This window comes from Crassostrea angulata, unplaced genomic scaffold, assembly GCF_025612915.1.
Source record: "Crassostrea angulata isolate pt1a10 unplaced genomic scaffold, ASM2561291v2 HiC_scaffold_165, whole genome shotgun sequence".
NCBI lineage: Eukaryota > Metazoa > Mollusca > Bivalvia > Ostreida > Ostreidae > Magallana > Magallana angulata.
The window spans coordinates 88,639-104,889 of record NW_026441718.1 but is presented as its reverse complement, the minus strand read 5'-3'; the positions used below and the strand labels follow the sequence as shown (position 1 = coordinate 104,889).

The window sequence follows — 16,251 nt, the reverse complement described above, 5'->3', positions numbered from 1 at the left end:
AACGCGATTTAAATGAGTTTAAAATTTTTGAAAAATTTTAAATTCATCCAATCAATTCGAAAAAGATGTCATCGGACGCAGAATTGTAAGCAAAACTTAGATATTATGTTTTGAAATTAGTCTCAGCTCATTTTAACACGATTTAATTAAATTTAAAATTTTCAAAAAATTTAAAAATCATCCAATCAATTCGAGAAAGATGTCATTAGACGCAGAATTGATAGCGCAACTTAGTAATCATGTTTGGAATTAAGTCTGAGTTCATTTTAACACGATTAGAATGAAATTAAAAATTTTGAAATTTTTTTAATTCATCCAATCAATTCGAGAAAGATGTCATTAGACGCAGATTTCTAAGCACAACTTAAATATCATGTTTTAAAATTAGTCTGAGGTCATTTTAATGCGACATTATAGAGGCAGTTTAGACATTAATGCGATGTCATAGAGGCAGATGTCATTAGAGGCAGAATTGTAAACGATTTAAATGAGTTTAAAAATTTTTTAAAAATTTAAATTCATTCGATCAATTCGATAAAAATGTCATCAGACGCAGGATTGTAAGCGCAACTTAGATATCATGTCTTAAAATTAGTCTGAGGTCATTTTAATGCAATTTAAATGAGTTTAAAAAAATTTAAAAATCTAAAATTCATCCAATCAATTTGGGAGAGATGTCATCACACGCAGAATTGTAAGCGTAACATAAATAATATGTTTTGAAATTAGTCTGAGGTCATTTAAACACGATTTAATTAAATTAAAAAAAATTCAAATAATTTAAAAATCATCCAATCAATTCGAGAAAGATGTCATTAGAGGCAGAATTGTAAGCACAACTTAATTATTACATTTAAAAATTAGTCTGAGGTCAATTTATAAAGATTTAATTAAATTTAATTTTTTTTTTAATTTAAAATTTATCCAATCATTTCGAAAAAGATGTCATCAGACGCAGAATTGTAAGCACACCTTGGATATCACGTTTTAAAATTAGTCTAAGATCATTTTAACACGATTTAATCAAATTTTAAATTTTTAAAAAAATTAAATTTCATCCAATTTATTCGAAAAAGATTTCATTGGACACAAAATTGTAAGCGCAACTTAGATATTATGTTTTAAAATTAGTCTGAGGTCATTTTATTACGATTTAATTAAATTTAAAATTTTCAAAAAAATTAAATTTCATCCCATCAATTTGAAAAAGATTTTATTAGACGAAGAATTAGTGCAACTTAGATATTATGTTTTAAAATTAGTCTGAGGTCATTATAACACATTTAATATGAGTTTTAAAATTTAGCTTCCCTACTCGGAATTTCCGGACAATGATTTTCCTCGTGCGGCTAGATGTTCATGTCATCTATCATTTCTGAAAATTTCAGCTTCTTATCTTTGCTCGTTTTTGAGGAAATGTGTGGACAAGAAGTATTCGCCAAAAACGTGCCCTATATTTTGACCCCAGCTAGTTTCCGTACTCGGAATTTCCGGACAATGATTTTCCTCGTGAGGCTAGATGTTTAGGTTATTTATCATTTTTGAAAATTTCAGCTACTTATCTTTGCTCGTTTTTGAGGAAATGTGTGGACAAGAAGTATTCGTCAAAAACGTGTCTTATATTTTGACCCAAGCTAGCTTCCGTACTCGATATTTCCGGACAATGATTTTCCTCGTGAGGCTAGATGTTCATGTCATCTATCATTTCTGAACTTTTTAAAAAGTGACAAAATGGCGGATAAGTCTAAACCGGAAGTGATTTTTACAAAATAAAAAAAGCGTATCAGCATTAGATAACAATAGATCAATGCTGAAAATTTGACAAAAATCGGACCACCCATCTCCGAGAAATCTTCTGCACAAAAATTGTAAAGAAAAAAAAAGAATTAAAAAAAAAGTGAAAAAGAAACATTACAATAATAGAAGGGTCTTCCGCTGAAGACGGAAGACCCTAATAAGAAAAGTGAAAAAGAAACATTACAATAATAGAAGGGTCTTCCGCTGAAGTCGGAAGACCCTAATAATAAGAAAAGTGAAAAAGAAACATTACAATAATAGAAGGGTCTTCCGCTGAAGACGGAAGACCCTAATAATAATAGAATTGAAAAAGAAACCGAAGAATAATAGAAGGGTTTTCCGCTGAAGACGGAAGACCCTAATAATAACAATAAGAAAAGTGAAAAAGAAACAATAGAATAATAGAAGGGTCTTCCGCTGAAGACGGAAGACCCTAATAAGAAAACCATGAAAAATCATAACGCTATTTTAATCTCATTTTCCGTGCCCTTCCGAGCTGCCTTAATACATAACTACAAACTTTTGTCTATCATTCCTAAAATTTTGAACTCAGTACTCAAAATGGTTGAGAACACTCTTGGAGAAGACAACACGCTGAAAATAAAGAAAACGTCGATATCTCAAAAACGAAAATGACGTCATCAACAAAACTAATTCCGATAAGGTTAAGACTTACACCAATAAGATTTATATTTTTTTTTTAATTTTATCGAACAGTTTCCGATTAATCGCTGACACAAAATCGGTAAGAAACAAGAGGCCAATTGGGCTTAACGGTCACCTGAGTAGCATATATCCCATACACAAACTTGTCAGGGAGTCTCATACATGCATCTAATTAATTACGGTAGGTTACATACTGGAGTAGAAAAATTATAAATTTGTAATGACGACCACATTTCAAAAAGAACTGTGAAACCTATAATTTTGGTGAAAACTAACAGATCTGGTCTACAAAATCATGAATTCATTTTTCTTTCCAGGTGTGTAGGAGTAAAGAAGATAATATTTTAAGGTGGAAGGCTACATCGTCACAACATGTCTGACTTCCGTTCGAAACGCCATTGTGTTCCGGATTGATAACATTATGTCGTGGTACAAAATAGCTATACACCGTTTAATTGAACTCTTCTAACTAAGGAGATAAGATAGGAAATCACCAAAACGCTTAGAAAATATGTCAATTTTCTTCCTGTTTAAAGCTTTTAACTAACATTGATTATCAGCTGTTTTGTACGGAAAACGTGGAATCTAAATAATATACAGTTTCCCTGCTCTGCTGCTATATTGGCAATACATTTTTGTCATGTCATCTGCAACAGACGATCATACATATGTGACGGATTATCGATATAGGTAAGCAGATGTCAAATTTTCATTTAAACTATATATGTATGATGAATATAAAACGAAAGTACCGTAGTACGATCTCTTGAATTGATTCTAACTTTCCAAATTAAAAAAAAACATTTGCAGTAAAAGACTTTCATTGAAACTTTGACATTAAACTAATGTATTTTGATTAACATAAATACAGCTAGGTAGCAATAGCAGTGGAAGCCCGGATTTGCAAGCCAAATGAGGGAAAGACAGAAGTCTGAAAAGGAGCATGTTTTTCATTTCCACACATCCATGTGTATCACTATGGACATCTAATGTATGTATTAATATGCGTATGGTTGTTGTTTATAATTGCTATTGTATATAAAAAAGTAAAAGGCAATTTATAATATAATTAACTACTTATATTTTGTTTTAAAGAGTTAAATATATATAATGCATTCATCAAAAGTATAATTTTTCAGCTTCAAACATTATCAGAAGCACTACTAATCTTATATCTACATATTTAGCATAGACTTGTTCCTTTTTTTAATTTTTCTTCGTGATTTTTCTTAATTAAAAATTTGATCCCAAGATATTTGAGACCATGTAAAATAAAGAAAGACAACTCTTAAACAGGATCTTTCATACCAAGATTTTTGCAATAATTAAGTATTTCCTTTAATTTTTCAATTTCATTCAATTTCTTTTCTTCATCCCATTGACCGACGAATATTGTTTATATTTTCAGGCTTTTGTGGGATTTTGTCCAGCAGTTTGCCTTAAAAGAATTTTTTTATATTTTAGTTTCATATTTATGTGGATTCCAATAAAAATCATACAAACTTTATTCATGATTTTTTTATTTTTCATTTCTAAACTTAATAACATTTCACTTTCATAAGAATTTTAAAACAGAAATGTTTAAAATTTTGATAAATAAGGGGTTATCTGGAACCAGATTGATATTTTAAAAATTCTCTAGAAAATAGTGTACTGTATTTTGAGGTCTATTATTGTTGAATACTGTGCCTAGTATTGGTAACAAATGCATGCAACAAAAATCTCCTACACTTATTTGGTGTAGAGATCCACCTTAACGTTATATGCATTAACACTATATTGCCATATCCCCCCCCCCTCATGTCCTGAACCCCTGACCCAGGGGCCATGAATTTCACAATTTAGGTAAAGGAGATTGTGGATATCATAACCATGTATTCAGTTTTTTGCCCACATGTGTGGGAGTAGAGTAGAAGATTTTTTAAGATTTAATACATTTTTATTATATGGCCATATTAGCCCCACCCTAGAGCCTGAACACCTAACAAAGGGGTCATGAATTTCACAATTTTAGTAGAGGCCCTCATGGACATCATAACCATGTATTCAGTTTTTTGCTCACATGTGTGGGAGTAGAGAAGAAGATTTTTTAAGATTTAAAACATTATTACTATATGGCCATATTGGCCCCACCCTAGAGCTTGAACACCAAACAAAGGGGCCATGAATTTCACAATTTTGATAGAGGGCCTCATGGACATCATAACCATGCATTTAGTTTTCAACAAATATATATGGGAGTAGAGAAGAAGATTTTCTAAGATTTAATTCATTTTTACTATTTGGCCATATTGGCCCCACCCTAGAGCCTAAACCCTTGACCGAGGAGTCATGAATTTCACAATTAAGGTAGAGGGCTTCATGGACATCATAACCATCTATTTAGTTTTCCACAATTATATATGGGAGTAAAGAAAAAGATTTTCTAAGATTTAATTCATTTTTACTATTTGGTCATATTGACCCCACCCTAGAGCCTGAACCCCTGACCAAGGGGTCATGAATTTCACAATTTTGAGAGAGGGCCTAATGGACATCATAATCATGCATTTAGTTTTTAACAAATATATATGGGAGTGGAGAAGAACATTCTCTAAGATTTTATACATTTTTACTATTTGGCCATATTGGCCCCACCCTAGTGCCTGAACCCCTGACCAAGGGGTCATGAATTTCACAATTTAGGTAGAGGGCTTCATGGATATCATAATCATGCATTTAGTTTTTAAAAAAATATATATGGTAGTTATGAAGAATGTTTTCTAAGATTTAAAACATTTTTACTATATGGCCATATTGGCCTAATGCCAGAACCCCTGACCCAGGGGGCATAAATTTCATAATTTTGGTAGAGGGCTTAATTGACATCATAACCATGCAACCAGTTTTTTCCTCACATGTAAGAGATTAGAGAAGAAAATTTTTGAAAATTTGGGTTTTTTTTTGCATATTTGGCCCCGACCGTGGCACCCCAGGGGTTGTAATGCCATGAATTTCACAATTTACATTCTTCTTACCATAGAGATGCTTCAAACAAAAAATGGTAACGATTTGCAAAGTAGTTTTCCAGAAGAAGTTAAAATGTAAAATTGTTAACGCACGGCGCACGACGACCAACGAAGACCAATTGCAATAGGTCACCTGGGTGACTCAGGTGACCTAAAAAGGAGAAGACTAGAGACAAGAGGCCAAAGGGGCCACATCGCTCACATGAGCAACAATGACTTTATTTGGGCGTTCAAAGGATATTGTACCATATGGCCTCTCGGTAGAATAACAATCAAAGGGCGGAACGGCCACAAAGGGGGGGGGGCTGACATTTTTCTTTTATAAAGAATGATATCAATAATTTAAATTTCTGAACTAACAGTCGTATATCAAATAATTTTAGAATATAACAGTAAATGAATTATGTTTTGTGTTGCTTTAAAAAACAAAAATCAGTATATTTTCTTATAAAATAGGTAATGATGCGTTTATAAGGAAACACTCATCATGGTTACAAAAATCGAAGAAATTTCAAAGTTCAAAAATAAACTAGATGCTGTCATTAGGACAGTAATACCAGCACCAAGTGTTTGCCCCTAAATAACACTGTTTTGTACCATTTTAATTAAAAATGAAGACCACATGCAAACTCCGGTAATACATTTAAAAATTATAATTTTCAGAACTGAAGGATGAGATCCCTTCCCATATGATAATACACATGACCAGCACTTTATGTGCAATTTGGGGTTGAACTGTTTGCAGTTAATTTTCAGGTAATCAATAATCTTAACATTTCATGTTATAGAAAGTATAACGGTCAATATAATTATTATAAACAAAATTAAAAACTAAATTATGCCCCCTCCCCGTGGCGGTTGCCGGTTTTAGATTTGCTTCTGTGTGCATACATATGTACATCATCGTGTGCACAGATTTAGAGAAGGGGTGGGAGTGAGGGTTCCAGACCCCCTCCCCCCCCCCCCACCATGAACATTCATTTATATCAATTGTAAAATTACCAAAAATACACCTTGGAACCCAATGCTCTTACAGACATGTAAACGCTCTAACCCACTGCGCTTTAATGTTAGGTAACATTATTTGGGGGTAAATATTTAATAAATATTTAATATACTTTATTGTTTATCCCAATAGGAAGTATACATCACCTTAAAGCTGTTATTTACCTAATATCAAAGTACTGAAAGTACTGAGAGACGGAGGCATCTTTGCGAAGGAGATTTATCTAATAATTCCAAGTATTGAATTACCGACGGGAGTTGATTTCATCGATTGATATTTATCTTAAAATCAACAATATGTAATTTCGCATGCCGAGTAGTTTCTTGTCCGTAATTGAATAACACATATTTTCAAAATATGAATTTTCGGGCTTTTCCGACAATTCTAATAAGAATTCTAGGAAAACATCATATGAATCATGTTGCGTAATATTTTAAGATAGAATAAATTCCATCAAACTATGTATCAGTAATGTAAATACTTATGGAAAATTATATGGATCCAAGTAATATTTAACTATAATAATATTTAATGCTTCAGAATGCATTGCATCGAATTTATCGATTATTTTCGAGAACAAGGTGTTGTCAGCGGCGATGATCTGTGGTTATGTCCACTTCCAGTTTGCCAGAGTAACTGCATAGGAGAGTTGATAAAAATCAACTAAAAAAAATAATAATGGTTCTTTCTTCTTCAAATTTTTAGGTATAGAAACTTTAGAGTATCAATTAAGAGTTTGCAATGATAAATACTACAGGACAGAAACTACTTTGCTAACATATTCACGCTCTTTTATGGAATATGCAAAAACAAATTACAAACAGAAAAATATTTTGTTAGTTAGTACTATACCTAATGATTCACAATATATACTAAAATTTATGATATATAATCAATAAAAACTTTTAAACAGCGAACTTTTTTCATATAAAAAAATCGTTCATGCTTAAAACCCCTAATGTTACATGTAGGTAATACATGCATGATCTCAATCTCGCATAGTTGTTGTTCTTTTTCTTTTGCAGAATGTACGATTCGATTGTAGAGAGTGATCTAATATATTTCTAAGTGTTTCAAAAAGTTATGAATATGAAATATTTATATATAAGAGACGCTACAGCTCATTTTGCTCAATTTTGCTCAAAATTACCGTTGATTTAATCATTGCAGGCGGCCCAGAAAGTAAATATTGCTAGCTCAGCCTTTTGATCAACAGCTTAGCGCATCAACTGTAAACATTTCATCGTGACTTTCTGCAAGGGATGAAAATATTACGAATTTATACAGATTTTACTTGTGGTGTAAACAAAATTTTAGAGATATAAATTTAGAATTTCGGAAAAATATTTAACACGCAATTGCGAGCTTCTTCGCTGTGAAAAGATTCAATCTTTCAGTATATGCACGACTTCTATTCTTTTCTTTAACTATGTTTAAAAAGGGAAATATCCAAGATGAAGAGAATTCGCTGTATTATCTCTTTAAAGCTAAATTTAAAATAATATACCGCGGTAGATCTTGTAATACCCCGTACTTCACTTTTAAAAGAAAATATATACATTCTATCAAATGTATTTACACTTTTTTCACGCGAAATTCTCTTATCAGCTTACAAAAACACTGACTTTCCAACTTACTTTGAAATCGACAGCGCTGGCCAGAAAATGCAGGATTAATCAAGCTTCACAGCACGTGGCCTGGGTACTCTGCCTATGCACACACTGAATGTGTGTGTTGGGGGGGGGGGGGGTGCGTTAAAGGGTGTAATCTGGATGTTTAATTTATTTGTTTCACTATCCTTATAGTAGGTTTAGTATGCATGCCAAGTAAAACTAAACTAAAATGTGCCATGCTACGATCACCGGTTGTCTGTACTTAATTGGGGGAATACTCAAGTTCACATAGCAGTGGTTCAACATGTTGAAAAATCATTTTATTGGATCGATGTCGGGGGCGGGAGCTTAGCTATACATCGAAAGATATATCTCCGCAGGAGATTAACTGATAATGCGCAAGTAATATACGATACAGACTAAGAACCACGCCGTGTTTATCCATTGAATCTCATAATTATTCAATATTTCGGTCAACACAAGATGGTTCTTGAGGAATCCTCATTATTTGACGTCACGGACAGGAAGCTGTATAAAAAGTATAAATAGCCACTAAACGATTACAAACTATTGCTATTCTTAAACTCATTCATATTCATACTTACATCGAATTTGACATATGGACTAAAATTTTCGAGAAAAATTATGTTAATCGATCGCAATATGTAAATTTCTATTTATTGTAATTGCAAATAAGATATTTATTTCAATAATAATATTGAATATGAATCCCAAACGAATATTGCAATTTTTGCCGCTAGGTTGTGTCCGTCAAATCCACTATCGACGTCACATGTGAGCTGACCGGTAGCAATAGAGGAGGCTCATAGAGCCTCCATCTAAAAATGGTGCAAGGGGATTTGAAGAATAGGTCATAATAATACATGCATGTTACAAATAACTGATCTTTGTCTGAAGTTACGTACACAACACAGGTCTGCAGGTATCATTAGCGGGTACATGTACTAGTTTTACCCAGCTCTTCGATTAGATGGGTTCGCGTGTATACATAAATGTCAGTGTTTTCCATATGCAGAAAAGGATTAGTTAAGATCAGCTAAAGGAATTCATTATTGTGTTTTAATTGGATTATCATTATGATGCTGACCAATATAGGTAAGCATAATATATGTAGTAGCAGTAGCACAATATAATGAGATGCCAGCATACATAAGTTCTACTTTTACTTTCTAAATGTGATCTCCCTTTGACAGCATACTGTATCATCATCTTTTAATATTTGAATAAGCTTATCATCGTTACCTATCCTATCGCATTTGTAAAGTTTCTGTCATTTTAGTTGCAAAAATTATTTTTTTCATTTGTCAGACTTGAACTATTGAGTTGACCCCATCTTGACCCCATCTTGACCCTGTATAAACAATTTCTTATTCAATTTGTGTATTACATGTAAGTAAGTGTACTAGACACTTAATTATCATTTTTATATGAGTAATAATAAGAATGAAGGAGTATTTCTTTCTTAATGTATTATAATGCATCAAATACAATGTAGGTCATGACCTTATGGGACTAGCTGTTCTGACCCCATGAAACAGGAAAATACAAAATATCTTCTAATATCATTAAGATGCATCAAATGGTGAAAAGTACATTAATGACCCCCAGGTGTTGTCTTTAACTCGCTTTGCCCGAGTAAGTGCATCGGAGAGTTGTTTAAAATCAACTCCCATTAACGTAATTTATCCTATTCTTATGTTACCGTAGTGTTTGATCCATGTGGGTAATCCCTAGCCTAATGATGTCACTGCTTTGTTTAGGAGACTTTACAATTGCCCCAAATATCCCAATACACATGCATATAACATTTTGTTTATAAATCTTAAAAATTGAATTAAGCAATTTCAAAATGTTAATGTGCATCAGAATCGAGAGAAAAAGCAATCAAGAAATGATTTGCTACTGCACACATGTAAGAATGTATTAAGAAGACTGAATATTAAGAACCGGGTTAGATTGGGGTGGGGGGGTGGTGAATGTGGAGTATAAACATTTATAATTTGAATCATTTATTTTTATTAATTTTAACTTGTCAATGAATACTAGTTATTGATCCCAAGGTAGAAATATGACCTCTGATCATATCTCAATAGATCATTTGTCAATTATGCAAGGTGTAATGTAATTTTTTTTAAGAATAACTTTTTTTACCAGTATATAAAAATTTTTAGACACCCAAATTAATCATTCGACAATTAACGGGGGGGGGGGGCGGTTTATATTTGAGTTTGTTTGGGGGCGGGGGTTCCAAGTCATATATTTGACTATTTTTTAATGTAATTTAAAATAAGACTAAGCCATACTAGTACTGCAGTCATGAACATGAATAGTATAGAACAAAACACAAACTTATACATGTATATATTCATAGGAAGTATTACAAAACATAGATGATTAATCTATATCTGGGTTCTTAAATTGAATCATATATCATGTACATATTATATTATTGTTTCTTTGTTCAAGGCATTTCAGATGGTATGTAGGTCATGATCCCAAGTGCTCTTCCTGAAATTATCAAATATCATAAAAACCATTGAGATCCCCACCTTAATCCAAAGATATTATTCCTCCTTAGGTCATGGCGCATCAGATCATTATGGCATGTAAGGCATGACCCTAACGGGTGTCCAAAGGGTGTGGGGTCTAACATTGAACCTTGTAGGAAGAATCGTAGACTCTATTTTAAATGGTAACTTGAAAACGGACAAAGATAATAATATAGGGTTTTCATAATCATACATTGACTGTTACTGGCAATATATAGGGTTTATTAGATCTGACCCCTGGGGTCATCCCCACCCCCCAGGAATTTGAAATAACCATATATCTCAGAAACTGTTATAATCATGACCCCTAAACCATATATATTCATGTTTCTGATGTAAATGGGCATCATATGTTATGTAGGTCATGGGCCCTGTGGGTGGTCCTGACCCCCTCAAACAGCAAGTCCCTTAATATCTTCAAAACAGTTGAGATCCCCACCCTTAAACCATATATATATTCTTGTTCCTTGTGTCAAGGGGCATCAAACGGTATGTAGGTCATGGACCCCGGGGGTGGTCATGGCCCCCCTCGAACAGGAAGTACACGAATATCTCGAAAACGGTTGAGATCCCCACCCCTTAACCATATATATTTTTGATCCTTAAAGGGCATAAACAGATATGTAGGTAATGGGCCTCAGGGTTAAATTTAATTTTTCAAAACGGTAATGCACATCTACATTGATCTATGGAACAGTCCCTATCATATCCCAAGATATGATGTGTATATCCATTAAATCATAAGAGGAGTTCTTGGATCTTTGGGGTTTTTTCGAGTGATAAACGTCAATTTTCTGCTACTATTTGACTCCCTTGATGAAATTTAGATTTTTAAAATCTTATTGCACATCTATAGGACAGCCCCAATTATATCCCAAGAGATGACGTAGCTACCCCAAAAGTTGTAAGAGGAGTTCTGGGAACCATACTTTATTTGCAAAAAAAACGTCATTTTTTGTTGCCCACTGATCCCCATAATAAAAAAAATTCTGGAACCTGATCACACTTCAATATGACACCCCCAATCATATTCTAGAAGATCATTTGGCTACTGCAAAAAGAAAATGACGTTTTTGAAACTGTTTTTCTTGTTAAAAAAAAAAAAAAAAAAAAAAAAAAAAAAAAAAAAACACGTCATTTTTTAGCAATTAATTTACCCCCAGGACAAAATTGAAAATTCCGAAACCTTATTGCGCATCTATAGGATACCCTAAAACATATTCCATGAGATGATTTGTCTACTATTGAAAATGTAGGAGGAGTTCGAGGAAGAAGGTTTTTTGTGAAAAAACGTCATTTTTTACCAATTATTTGACCCCCAGGACTACCAGAGAATTTTTGAAACCTTTTTACAAAACAACATGACACCCCAAATCAAACTCTAAGAGTTCAGATTGCTGGTTTATAAGATGTAAGAGCAGTTTGAGAAAGTAAAACGTGACGGACGGACGGACGGACGGACGGAACAGAGTAACAACAATATATCCGAACTTTCTTAAGAAAGTGTGGGTATAATAATTGTCTCTCTGCTTTTAACAGTCTTTGAACTATTCTCACAGTTTAGTTATTTGAATACATCAACAGTGTGTCCCTAATAATAATAATATAACATAATTTTATTTATTTCAATTCCCGTTTGAAACAAGATTACCAATGTTTACAAACAAATCCACAACACGTGCTATCTAAAATGCTCGACCAAACCGACTGCATTATCATATTTATTTATTGCAACTAAATCACTAGATACGTTTATCGCTTATATTTATTATGGAGACCGATTACAAATAAATTTACATATCAGAGGTTTTTTTCTATCGGACACAGTCTCTAATTAAGATGTAAGCGATAAACTTAAATAATGCATAGTGAATTTTTACACCTTATTGTATTCATTCGCCATTTCTTGATTAAGCAAATTTATACTTATGCAGTGAGTTGTCAATAACCACGAAGGCAAAGTTTGGTTTTCTGTACACAATTTAGGTGAATATATGGAATAAAAATCTTGTAATACCTTTAAAATTTTAAGGAAATTATTTCTTATGCGCATTTAAAAGGCGTCGTAGAGCATGAATGTTTGGACGATTGCCAATCCAGACTATCGCCAGAAGGCTACCAAGCATTAGCTCGACGCCTCAAAAAAATATTGTAAAGTATTCAAATTTTACACTTATTTTTGCATACACTTAATTTTTGACATGTACCTTAATGGAATACCATTTCTACCAAAAATAAGAAAATGTAACATTTAAAACTTAACTTTTAACTGTTAACTTCCAATTCCATATATTTTCGTTCTGCCTCCCCCCCCCCTTCCTTTCCCCCAATTCATAAAGCGATTAAAATAATTGAGAGCATATAGGTACATTTTCTTCCTTAATACTTACTACTTTTTCTATTTTTTAGTTGGTGGAATGAATGATAAGGGAAGTCGATTTTGCTTTTTAAAAAACCCTATAGATGTGAAAAATTAAATTGTGCCTCAATGCACTCAACTCCTCAAATTAAAAACATTCAAAAATTTAATTGGTTTTCTCCCTAATAAACGACATAACTATGGAAATTGTTTTAACGGTGTTTTTTTTTTTTATTTACTCGTGTCTGAAAAACTATCAAAATCATTGTGGAATTCATATAATTCATCGAATAAAGAGGTGGCCTAACGTTTAGCGAGACATTTCTTATGATCAACCAAAATGTCAGCGTCAATTTCAGCGTCAGCGCGAATTATAAGCAAGATACAGAACTCACAATTTTGCTTGATTTTAGACTTGGTATTTCCTATTCAACATTAATGAAAATAAAAACAAAAAAATGGCCACATATCTGTGCACATAGCTCTGAATCTTGCTTATGATTTAAAGCTTAACACTCAAATATGGTTCGTAAATAGAAACAATTAAACAGCAGAAACATGAACTAAAACAAAGAGCACAATTTATGTTTCAAAATAAATCATATATATATATATATATATATATATATATATATATATATATATATATATATATATATATATATATATATATATATATATATATATATATATATAAAATACAAATGTAGCTAGTACATATTTCCTTCAGTGATATTGAACTCTATTTAAACTGAATAAAATCGAGAAAATGCTGAGCATCTCAACAAAATACACTGCATTAATAAACTATTACGTAAAAGATACCAAATTACCAGTGAATTGTATTTAAGTACTTTGTTAATACATCAAATGTAGCTTATTCTGCGCATGTAAAAAGTCAACTGTCTGATTTACCGAAGTCTACCTTTGATTTGATACGTAAAAATTACAAAATTCAGGCATTAGTTCCCCGGGTTACAAAGCAAAAATAATATGCAAACTAGACACGATCTCGTTGCGAGCAACGAGGAGGTCTTCAGTCTGATTTTAGAATTTGAGATATATATTCGATCTTGATTTTGCTGTGAACAACTAAACATGTTTAAGATTAGAAAAACAGGGTGTACATTCTAAGGGCCAGATACAATTTTGTTTCAGGTGTAAGAGCTTTGTTCAACAAGTGTTTACAAATTCGTCACCATTCTTGAGATATCTGAGAAAAAACGTTTTAGGGGCCGGTTCATTTTTCCCTTATTTGGGCCACTGTACCAAAGTTTGAAGGTTGCAAGATTAAGGTTGGAAGATAAATATATTTGCTTTTATAATACATTACAAAACATACCTCGGTAAAGAGATAGAGAAAAAAACTTTAGAGCTCTTTTAGGTCCCTAATGTTAGGGGCCAGCCCCTTTTTCGTGGTATCAAATAAAAGGTCATTTAATCTTAAAGACAATTTGTTCACCAATTGTTAAGAAATTCGTTACCGCTTTTAGATATGAGAAAAAAAGTTTTAGGGGCCGGTCCCTTATCTCCTAATTAAGGTCACTAAACCAAATTTTGAAGGTTGCATGATTTTAGGTTCATTTTTTTGAGCATATTTTCTTCTATACTGCATTTCAAAATATTTGTACTTGTGGAGATATAGGTGATCAAAGTTTTGAATTTTGACCCCTTAAAACCCCTAATTGTGTAACACATGAAACAATCGTTATGCTGTCGGGCATCTTAAAGGGACATGGTCACGATTTTGGTCAAATTTTATTTTTCTGTTTTTATTATTTACAATGCTTTAGGAATGCATTTCTAATGATCAAATGAAATTTGGGTGCCAGTCGATAAGTTTTAAGCAAAATACAGGGCTCACAATTCTTCGTCATGTAAACAAGGCTCGTGCCCTGTTTTTATTTACATAGTTTCAATATACCAGTAAAAAATCTTTTTCAAGCTAATTGGTCTATCTCCTTATTCATTTTAATCATAAATTAACAGTAACTAACGATTAACACATTCATTTGAGGTCTAAAACTGGAATTTTCACTTCAACATTCAAAATGTAAACAAAAGCTTTGTTTACATAGTGAAGAATTGTAAGCTCTATAACTCGCTTATAACTCAACAAAAGACAATCAAATTTTGGTTGCCTATTAAAAATGCCTTACTGAAGCATTGTAAACATTAAAATCGAAAAAATAATTTTTGACCAAAATCGTGACCATGTCCCTTTAACTGAAAGATATTTAATTTTAAAGAAATTTGCTCAACAGTTGTTAGGAAATTCGTTACATTTTTTTAGATATCTGAGAAAAAAACGTTTTAGGTGACGGTCCGTTATCTCCTTATTAAGGCTACTGAACCAAATTTTGAAAGTTGGATTACGTTAAGTATATCATTTTGAGCATCTTTTTTTTCTATACTGCATTTCAAAATATTTTTCCTTTTGGAGGTATAGGTGATAAAAGTTTTGAATTTTGCACCCCCCAAAAAACCCTAATTACGTAACACATAAGAAAATCGTTATGCGGTTGGACTTTATAACTGCAAGATAATCACATGTGCTTCTATAATCCATTTCAAAATATCCCTCGGCGATGAGCTATAGATATGATTGCGCCCATGAGAAAAGGGTCCTTATGACATTTTTTTCACAATTTCAGATTTTTATGGATTTATATCTATATTTGTCAGAAGATTAAAGTTATGAAGTTTCATGAAGATCCAATAACTATAAATATCTTTATTTGGCTTTTAAAGTTACGGCATTTTTACCTATGACGTTGTTCACTTTGCGACGTTACGTTATGATTTCATCAACGTCATTTTTATGTTAGGTATATAGCTCCATAGTTTTATTTGTTAATCATATATTTGCTTTTCAAGATATCATTACTAATTTCATTTTTGATTCCTTATTATTAACTTTAAGTAATAATAATGCATTTATATCAATGCATATTTTTTACACAACTCGTGCACATTGAAAATGTAATTGTCACTAAAACAGTGAAGTTTTTTTAACGCACATTCATGTTTTCTGAATAAATCATATCTTAGTCGTGTAACGAACTACTTATATAAACTACATGTACAATTCAAATAATTTTTCTAAAGTTATTCATTATCAATAACTAAGTAAAATGAACATGACATTTTTCATTTGCATGGTGTTAATACAATGTATATGCACACTGGACTCTTAAGCACATGCTTTATGAAAAAAAAAACTTTGCCAAAA

At 32.2% G+C, this 16,251-nt stretch overlaps 1 protein-coding gene and 1 long non-coding RNA gene across 2 annotated transcripts in view; one reads left to right on the top strand and one right to left on the bottom strand.

Annotated features, from left to right (window-relative positions):
• LOC128169639 (synaptogenesis protein syg-2-like) overlaps positions 1 to 16,251 on the bottom strand; it is a 49,101-nt gene that overhangs the window by 23,937 nt on the left and 8,913 nt on the right. The window lies entirely within an intron of this gene.
• On the top strand, positions 2,814 to 3,970 carry LOC128169640 (uncharacterized). Its single transcript, XR_008241562.1, has 3 exons — positions 2,814 to 3,153; positions 3,335 to 3,454; positions 3,872 to 3,970. It is a non-coding gene; the product is annotated as an uncharacterized LOC128169640 (long non-coding RNA).